Source organism: Hemicordylus capensis, chromosome 3 (assembly GCF_027244095.1).
Source record: "Hemicordylus capensis ecotype Gifberg chromosome 3, rHemCap1.1.pri, whole genome shotgun sequence".
Classification (NCBI taxonomy): domain Eukaryota; kingdom Metazoa; phylum Chordata; class Lepidosauria; order Squamata; family Cordylidae; genus Hemicordylus; species Hemicordylus capensis.
In genome coordinates, this window is record NC_069659.1 from 63014290 (window position 1) to 63024007 (window position 9718).

The following is a 9718-nucleotide window of genomic DNA, read 5'->3' on the forward strand; positions in this document are numbered from 1 at the left end:
GTGGTAGGTAGTGTGTAATAATCAATAACTATGTTGCTAAGGTTGCCAGTTGTCACAAACTGTACACCGAAAACTTTTGAACACCATTCAAGGGCTGTTTCATTGACTTCTTCTGCAGCCTGAAGTGTCAAGTGCTTCTAATTTGCTAAATCAAGTACAGGGTATTTAAGAGAGACCAAACAGTTTAGGTGGAGGAGCAATGTAGGTGGAGGAGCAAATGTAGGAGCAATGTGCTGACTCAGACATTGTTGGGTAGGGGTGGCCCAGGTCCTTACCCTGATGTGGTGTCTAGAAATAAAAACAGTTCCCCAAGCTGGTGGCCCAGGGAACCCAGAGTGGGGTGGAGAAACTAGAAATTCCAGTGACCGCCACAGAGAGCTTCTGGATGTCTCCACAGAAAATTGACTGAAAGCCTGGAAATTTCAAGTGAAAATTTATCTAACAACATTATTCTGGGGATTTATTTCTTAGCAATCTGCTAATGTTAAGCAAGAAGCTGGAGAAGATATATACAATGAAGAAATTAATATAAAAATTTGCAATTTCCCCCCATGTCTCCATATTATTACAATTTCCCAAACCATTTCATTTGTAAGTGCAAAAATCCTATTCCTTTGTGTTAGGTACAGCGTCAAAGATTAATAATTGCTGTGATTATACAGTAGCATTGAAATGGCAAAATTATTCAGCCACCTGAAAAACTAACATCGGGATGCTGCCCAGAAATCCAAGCAATAAACCAAAAGAACCACATTATGCAAGTATTCTGTGCAGAGCTTTACTGAGCAATGAGGTCTGGTTGACAGGATTGTGAGCCAGGAGCATCGTTTTGTTTCAGGAGAAATGACTTGCATAATAATTATTGGGATAAGCACTGGCACCTAAATCATAAACATGTTTTCTGAGAGTATGTGTGTCTCCAGATATGGATTGTAACCATGCAGACTGATCTACCAGGAAATGGAATGTTTGCTTTCCTAATTCATTCCCTTGACTTGGATGAAGCCTTTATCTGTGTTCTAGATCAAGTGATGTATGCGCCCAGTGATGCCCATTGAAGAACATTATGGGTACTTACTGGGAAATGCAAATAGCTTTTAAAAATCAACAGTAATATTCCAAATGCTAATATTTTCAATGTGGGATTTCTACATTCTGTTTATTTTAAAACCTAAATATGTACAGAAAATGTACACTAAATGATGTACATAACATTTGTGGCAGCTTGCAGCTCCTTTGGTTCGTGTCTTTTCTTCTCATTAAATTACCAATGTGCATATATGTGTTGATTAGAAAGCATGAGTGTGCACACAGTCTTGGCAAGATTTTTGTGGGCTGTGCTTTACCAGTGCGCATGGTGTGTACTTACATGCCTCAATCAAGGACCAAATAAATCCAAACGTTATGTGCCTGTAGACTCAATTCAACAAGATTCTTTTGTGTGTTGCTTTATTAGTGCACAGAAGTGCATGTATTATTCACTGAAAACACTGTACAAAAGAAATCTTGATGCAATCATACATATTGGTCATATCAAAACTGTTTTTAGTGTTCTACCAGTCAGCATTGGTGAGATAGTTAAATGGGGGAGGAGGGGAGAGATGCAAATATACAGAAGGAACTGAAAATATTAAGCAAACTGTGAATTATTCAATGCCAAAATTAATTTTAGAAATTATTATACTTAAACTGAAATTCAGCAGACGTGAAGCACAAGAAAGAGAAAAACAGTGGGACATTAAAGGCACAGAACAGGGGCGATTCCTCTTATTTGCACTGCCAATTTCTAATTAAAAAATCTATAACTGGTTGCTCCCGTGAACCCAGTACAGAATTCAGAAGTAATGTACACCAGTGCAGTACTTTATTGCTATAATACATAGGTTTTACAGTTTAAGGGAAGCTCTTTACTTGAATTCAGTATCAGAAGTATTATGATACTTCCAGAAATATTACTAAAGTATAACAATGCAGAACTCTTACAGTACATCCCACTGGTAGATGATGCTAAGCAGTACTGTAAGCTTTGCTGCTCCATTGCTCCTGGACATCTTCCTTCACCTGAGGAAAGGGACGACAGGTAATATTTGATGCTGGAGAGAGGCCTAGTGGGAGACAATCCCTTCTTGTTTGAAAATGTTCTCTTAAAAGTTGTTACTTCCCTGCACGGAAGCACTACCACTGTCTCTGTCTCTTCCTTTTTCTGCCAAGGAAAGAAGAGGAGAAGCCACAGGGCTAGGAAGTCAGCAGGAGCAATTTATCATCCAAATCCCCACAGAAAACTGAAGTTAGAGCATCTATAGGTTTGTATAATAGTGTTTTATCATAAAACGGATACTGCAGATGTCAGCTGGCTCAGGGTGATATATATGGCATTGGACAAAGAAGGATGGCATTCTAGCATTGTCCATCAAGGAACTACTGCCTCTGGGCCTAGGTCTAATAACTAGTGGTGTTGCAGATTTTCAATGTAGCCTCAGATAAATAGCTTGACCTTGCATCTTAGCTCCCTATCTTTTAAACGGAGACAACCACATTTTGTCCATGCTAGTTGAGTTGGTTTTGATGCGCAGGATGCTCTTGGAGGCAGGGGCAATCGTGCTAGGTATTGGACGTGAATGTGTGGTTTACAAAATAGCTACCCATTCAAAGCCTCTGTCATAAGCTGAATTATATATTCTGGAAACTGCTGTTTATATTATGATGTCATTTATAGGGAGGAGTGAGCTTTCCCCCACTTTGATCTATATTGCCTAACAATTGGGTTTGATCCAGTTTGGGTCCAAATTAGCTCCTTTAAAGCTTTGGCTCATACTGAGTTCCAGTGCACTGCAATCCTGAATACATGAAGAATCCAAGAGGCAGAGGCCTCCTCACAACTAGCCCCCTCCTGAGTCACTCCTGCTGTATCCCTGCCCTCCTCCCCATTAGCCTATTATTGTTATCATACACCTAATGGCACGGCGGGGAAATGACTTGACTAGCAAGCCAGAGGTTGCTGGTTTGAATCCCTGCTGGTTTGGGAAACTATGACTATGGGAAACATGGGGAACACCTGTATGGGGCAGCAGCGATATAGGAAGATGCTGAAAGGCATCATCTCATACTGCGTCAGAGATGGTAATGGTAATCCCATCCTGTATTCTTTCCACCAAGAAAACCACAGGGCTCTGTGGCCACCTGGAGTTGACACTGGCTCGACAGCACTCTTTTCTTTATTACTGTTTACTCCTTTGCAACAAAAAAGTTCTCCAAGCACTTTACATACGTAAAGGAATAAAATGGCTCCTTTTCCCAAAAAAGGCACACAGATTAAAAAGAAACACAAAGTAGACAGCAGCGACAGTCACTAGAAAACCACTGTGCTGGATTTGTATGAGGACAGTTGCTCTCTCCCTGTTAAATATGAGAACCACCACTTTAAAAGGTGCCTTCTTGCCCAGTTAATTGGGCAACATCTCTACTGTCCCCTTCTTTTTCCTGAGAAGGAGACAGTTGTCCTTATCTGATGGTGGGAGCAATAACAAGGGCTGCTACTGCAGCCTCCATGGGTCTTGAAACATTGTAGGTGCATGGAAAAGCCCCTAGGAAACTACCTTTTCTGGAATCACTGTTGCCCACATAGCTACAAGTGTTTTAGGACTGAATGGCAGCCACAGGAATTGTCCTTCTTATCACTACCACCAGATAAGATTTATTGAAAAAGGAAAAGAGAGCTGGTCTTGTGGTAGCAAGCATGACTTGTCCCCTTAAGCTAAGCAGGATCTACCCTGGTTGCATACGAAAGGGAGACTAGAAGTGTGAGCGCTGTAAGATATTCCCCTTAGGGGATGGAGCCGCTCTGGGAAGAGGATCTATGCTCCATGTTCCTTCCCTGGCATCTCCAAGATAGGGCTGAGAGAGATTCCTGCCTGCAACCTTGGAGAAGCCGCTGCCAGTCTGTGTAGACAATACTGAGCGAGATGGACCAATGGTCTGACTCAGTATATGGCAGCTTCCTATGTTCCTATGAAAGGGGGTAGCAAATTAGGGACTAAATATATATTCCAAGCTGGTATTCCAAATCCCTCAATTCTAAACTTCAATAACATCACTAAGTAGAGATTGAATTTGATAGGCCTTGTGAGAAACATTGAAGTGATTCTCGCGACCTGCAAAAAGTGAGCTAAGGGAGCCTAGCCCGCTTTTTGCCGATCGTGTGCTGCAATGGGAGCTGCACGGCTCCTGGCAGCAAACCTCCCAAAGTACCCCTCCCCTTAGCCGAGATTAATGGAGCAAGCGCTCTGTTAACCTCGTCTTTTTGATCGTGTATTGCTGTGGTGCAGCTCCGTGTCGCGGCAACACACATGGAGACCCCCGGCTGGGAGAGTGCAAGCAGCCTCCCAGGCTTGGGGGTCTCTCCAGCATGCCCTGCATGCTCACGCGGGGCATTGTGGAACTTTGGGGGGTTGCACGGCCCCTGATTACCGCAGCGCCTGCCGGCTTCATGATAGAGCCGGCAGTCATGTGGGTGGCTGATCTGGTTGCCCAGTGCTGCAATTGTGATCGTCTGCGGGGAGAGCAGGCAAAGCCCGCTTTACCCACAAACCCTCTTAAGACGGGCCTCACTGATCGTGAGACTCGCCTCACTGAGTAGTCTTACCAACAACATTAAGCAAACTACATTTTCCTATTTCATTTTTTTTTTTACAAAAAAGATGAAGACTCAGCACCATTGTAGGGCTTCGGGGTGTGCTGCTGTAGCCACAGGAGGTCTCCTGAGGTTCTACCTCAACCTGCTGACATCCTCCGGTATCAACAGCCTGTTTCAGACCATTTTCATCTCGTTCTGGGCCTCTCTGTGCTGGTGGTGGCCATTTTGGAGGATGCTGTGCATGTGCACTGACTGTCTGCATGGCCGGTTCCTGACTTCCATATGCCATTTTGGGGGGGGGGGTAAAAATGAAATGAAATGAAATGAAATAAAAGCCCAGACTGGGCCCGCAGTTCAGCTCAACCTGGAGCCAAAATGGGCCTGGTCCAGCTCAAAGGTGAGCCCTCAAGCCAGGCCAGTTTGAGTGAGAACTGACTTGACCTCGAGCTGGCTCTCACATCCCTATTGTGCGGTTTACTACATTTCATAGTTATTGCTAGATAATTAGACACGGTGGCTGCGTGGTTAAGGTGAAGGAGGGCTATCCCTTAGCGCTATGCACACATGGCTTTGAATCCCATCCTCGTTGGTTTTTTAAAAATTAAGTTTTTAATTTTTTTTAAAAAAGCATTATTATTATTTTTTAATTTTATTTTTTACACACACACACACACACACACACACACACACACACACACACACACAGAGGAAATAGGAGGTAACACATTTTCAATTGTCGATTGAAGATTTGCAGCATACTGATTGCCATGTCCTAAACCAGCTCTCAGCAAAGCATTTTATCTAGAATGCCTGTATTAATAAATGCAGGGTACTTACATGCATGGATCTTAATTATGTTTGTCTAAATAAATTTCCCAGCCTCCATGCTTAAGGATCCAGCCAGATTTTGTTCTCACATTTTGTTCCCATTTTCTATTGTTACAGGTAGTTGTAACTGTTTTGTAAGAAGAGCATCAGATAAAAATATGTTTAAAATCCTGCCTTTGTTGATTTTTTCACCCATAAATTCAGCCTCCTTCACAGCCCTAAAAATATTCTCTACATCTTCTACGCTGTTGAGTTCTAGAGATGTCACAAAAGGATTTATATCATGTCCCTCTTCTTTGGCTTTCACAAGCCTGTTTTATGCAGTCCAGGGCTTTGCTAAATCTTCAGATGCTTCATAGTCAAGGCCCCTGCTACAAATCGTTCTGTGGTTCTGAACGTATCTGAGCATGCCCTAATTAAAGCATGTATTCTCTGTTCATCTGCATGACTCAATGATGGGGAAAATCTAGGGTGGGGCAGGCAGGGCACGTGCTCGGGGCACCACTTGAAGGGGGGTGCTATTTTTTAAAATTAAAAAAATTAAAAAATGGCCACTGAAAACAAAATGGCCACCACACATGCTCAAATTGCCTCTGCAAGGCCCTAGGCCATGCCAAGCCTCACAGAGGCCTTCTGAGCATGCATGGTGGCCATTTTGTTTTTGGCAGCCATTTTTTAAAAAAAATTAAAAAATGGCCACCGCACATACTCACATGGTCCCTGTGATGCCCTAGGCCTTACAAGGCCTCACAGAGGCCATTTGAGCATGTGTGGCAGCCTCCAAAATGGCCACCACGCTGATCCTTGCAGGCCCAAAAATCAGCCCGGGATGGGCTGTGGTGGTGAATTAAGATGCCGGTGGGGGGAGGAGGAACCTTTGCAGAACCCCCCCCCCCGAGCCTTTAGGAAGCCCCCCAAAGGGGCTACAGGTAAAAAATAATAATTTAATATAACTCACTCTGCACATATTCAGTTTGGCACTATGTACAGAGAATCAGGGCTTGTGAATACTGAGCTGAAGCTTATGAGCTAGGATTATATTCATTTCCTCTTACTTTGCGTTTTGTGATAAGTGAGTTAAATGTGATGTCTTAATAATATGGCTATTAATGGTGAGTTTGTCTTTGAATCACTGTGAAATCCTTAGTATTAAGGCTCACTGGGAGTTTCTTGCTCTCTTTCTCTCATTTTAACTGTCTTTCTGAAATACTAGAATATATTCCAAGCAGTGACACAGTTTACTCTGCATATCCTTTAATTATTTTCAGAGTATCTGGGAAAAGCCAAATTCTGCATTTGTTTTTAAAACTTATGTAATAGTGATGCTACAATGCATAGTAGAGAATTAGACAGGCACTTCTCTTTAGTTTTCCAAGTACACCTCCACATTGTATTTGGGTATTTCATGAGCCCCAACATACTGAAATTTGTAGTTTTCCAGCATTTTTTGGTCTGGCTACATCCACTGCTAAATGGTTTTTGAAATATTAAAAGATTAATGAGCTTGACTTGTATTTTTCAGCTGATATTATGGTAAAGTTATCTGAAAGATGGGTGTCATATGTTTGGACAGGGGGCGCAATTTCAGTGTTTGCCCTAGGCGCTATTTTCCCTAGGTACGCCTCTGCTCAATGAGGTCCAGCCCCCAGAGATGGAGAAGAGCCAGAGCAGAACCAGAACAGTGAGGAATGTGAGGGTGAGGATGAGTGTGCATGTGCGCGTGCTAAGTTTTGAGGCTCTTATGTACTATTAAGGGTACATTTTGTGTTCTTGCAAATGACTTTTGTCACTAAGAAGCCTAAAACACAGATAACTACTTTTTTTTGCTATCAAAGGGTGTATTTTCTCATCATTTTGTACAGAAAAACACTGTTCTCTCATCCTATAAACTGCTCTTTCATCTTATAAACAAACTAGCTATTTCTGAACCAGGTAAAAGGTTTTCTCAGCAATCAGTGCAGAGAACCCAAGCTGATAACTATTTTAACCAAAATTCTGCAAAGCTGGTTGCTCCTCCATATGCTTAGTATGTCTTCTTCTTCTCCTCCTCCTCCTCCTCCTCCTCCTCCTGAGGTGAACCCACCTCCCCAGTAGATCCATACCACATACTAAAGGATGAGGAACTCACCCCAGTACCTAGGACCACTATGCAAGTTGAGAATCAGGAAGGAAATTCTCACAATCAGCAAAAAGCAGGCTAAGGGAGCCTAGTCCACTTTTTGCTGATTCTCTGCTGCCATGGAAGCCACGCGGCTCCTGGCAGCAAACCTCCCAAAGTACCCCTCCCTTTAGCCAAGGTTAACAGAGCGAGCGCTCCATTAACCTTATCTTTCGGATCATGTATTGCCACGGTGCGGCTCCGTGCCACGGCAACACACAAGGAGACCCCTGCCAGGAGGCTGAAACAAGCCTCCCGGGCCTGGGGGGTCTCTGCAGAATGTCCTGTGCGCTTGCGCAGGGTGTCCTGGAACTTCCGGGGGCCATGTAGCCCCCAATCCACACAGTCCCCGCTGGCTCCATGACAGAGCCAGCAGTCGTGTGGGTGGCTGATCCAGCTGCCCAGGGCTGCCGGTGTGCTCGTCTGTGGGGAGAGGGGGCTAAGCCCACTCTCCCCACTAACCCCATTCAGGTGAGTCTCACTGATTGTGAGACTCACCTCAGAGTATTTTATTACAACCATGTTTTGCATTTAATCTAAACTGTGCATAAATAAATAGCTTATTATTAAGAAATGAGGCAATGGTTAATGTTTTTTTGGTTGTTCACAGTGGGTCTGACAGACACTCTGGAAGAGGTGTTCACATCTAGGACACCTGTGCAGGGTGAGAATTAGGGTATTTTATTAAATCAGCATGTCTTGCATTTAATCTGAACTGCACATAAATACATACTTTATTATTAAGAAACAAGGCAATGGCTAATAATGGCCTTTTTGGTTCACAGTGGACCTGACAAGCACCCAGGAAGAGGTGCTCAGTCCACCTACTGAGACCTTGCAGCCTGTTAATCATGGCATTTGATTTAAACTGCCAGTCTTGCATTTAATCTGAACTGTAACACACACACGAGGGTGTTGAGTAATTCTGGATATTTCTGTTGATTGCTGAGAAAACCACATATCCTGTTCCAGAAAACCCTGAGACTACTTAAGGGGGCAAAGGAGGTGCAAAATGGAACCATGTTTTTACACCTGGTGTGGGTAAGACCCTGTGGCCGGCGAATCTGTAAAATCCGAGAAGGGTTTTTTCTTTTTACCTGTTAATAAGAATGGCTTGTGGTGTTCATGTTTGCAAGCCTGCCGCCCAGAGAAGTCACCCAGCAAGAAGACCAGAGCAACCTATGAGGAACCTTGTAATTAAACTTTGTACTTATTTTAGTCAGTAGCTCCAGTAGTGCAATGGATAGCATACTGGACTTCTAGACCAAGTCATTCAGAGGTTGTGAGTTTGATTCTCACCTGGAGCACTAGTTTTAAAGTATTCAGACTTAACAACAACCTTGTGGGGCAGGCTGATTTATACCTTTCTGACTCCAACATGCTATTGATTTTAGAACATGCTGCTGAAACAAACCCGGCCCCACTGTGTCAGAGGCTTGATGCTGACATGGTGATCAGCTATGCAGGAAAACTCATGGCGATTGCAGATAGCCTGAAGTATTTGAACAGCTGTGAAGGAGAAGGCAGGAACTAGCTCAGAATTATTGCTGAGCATAAAGCGTTCATTGAAAAATGGGTTGGAGGCATTTCTGATATGACAGGGATGCCCAATGTCATGAAATTCATTAAAAACAAGTTACCTTATTCCTGTACTGTTAAGCCATGTACCACACAATGGAGAGAGGGCAGGAAAGCACAGGTTGCAATTGAGGTATCTGTAGAAAATACTACCAGGTCTATCTACCACACAGTGGGAAGGGGGCATTAACACATGTAGGAGCCAAAAACCACCCTCTGCTGCTAATTCTTTAGAAACACCTTCCATATGATCTGATGATGATTCTACAGACCTGTCTCAACCAAATCCATCCTCAGAATCAAAAATTACTCCTGATCCACGGGTTGTTGGTGAGGAGTCAGGCCAAAAACCGGTCCCTCTACAGAGACACAACCTGTTGTTGATCTTGCCATCTGGGAGTCCCAGCCAGACAACTCTGAAGAATCTCAGGAGGATGAGGCTGTGTCCCTAGATCTAGTCAGGGAGTGGGAAAGGGTCTTATAGAGCCATAGGGCTCAGGAAGTCTATAATTGTGAATTTA

The 9718-nt window shown here is 43.5% G+C and overlaps 1 non-coding gene across 1 annotated transcript; it reads left to right on the forward strand.

The window, feature by feature from the left end:
• The first annotated feature begins 8844 nt into the window (after positions 1–8844).
• On the forward strand, positions 8845–8926 carry TRNAR-UCU (transfer RNA arginine (anticodon UCU)). The gene is given in 2 exon segments: positions 8845–8881; positions 8891–8926. It is a non-coding gene; the product is annotated as a tRNA-Arg (tRNA).
• Positions 8927–9718: the final 792 nt, after the last annotated feature.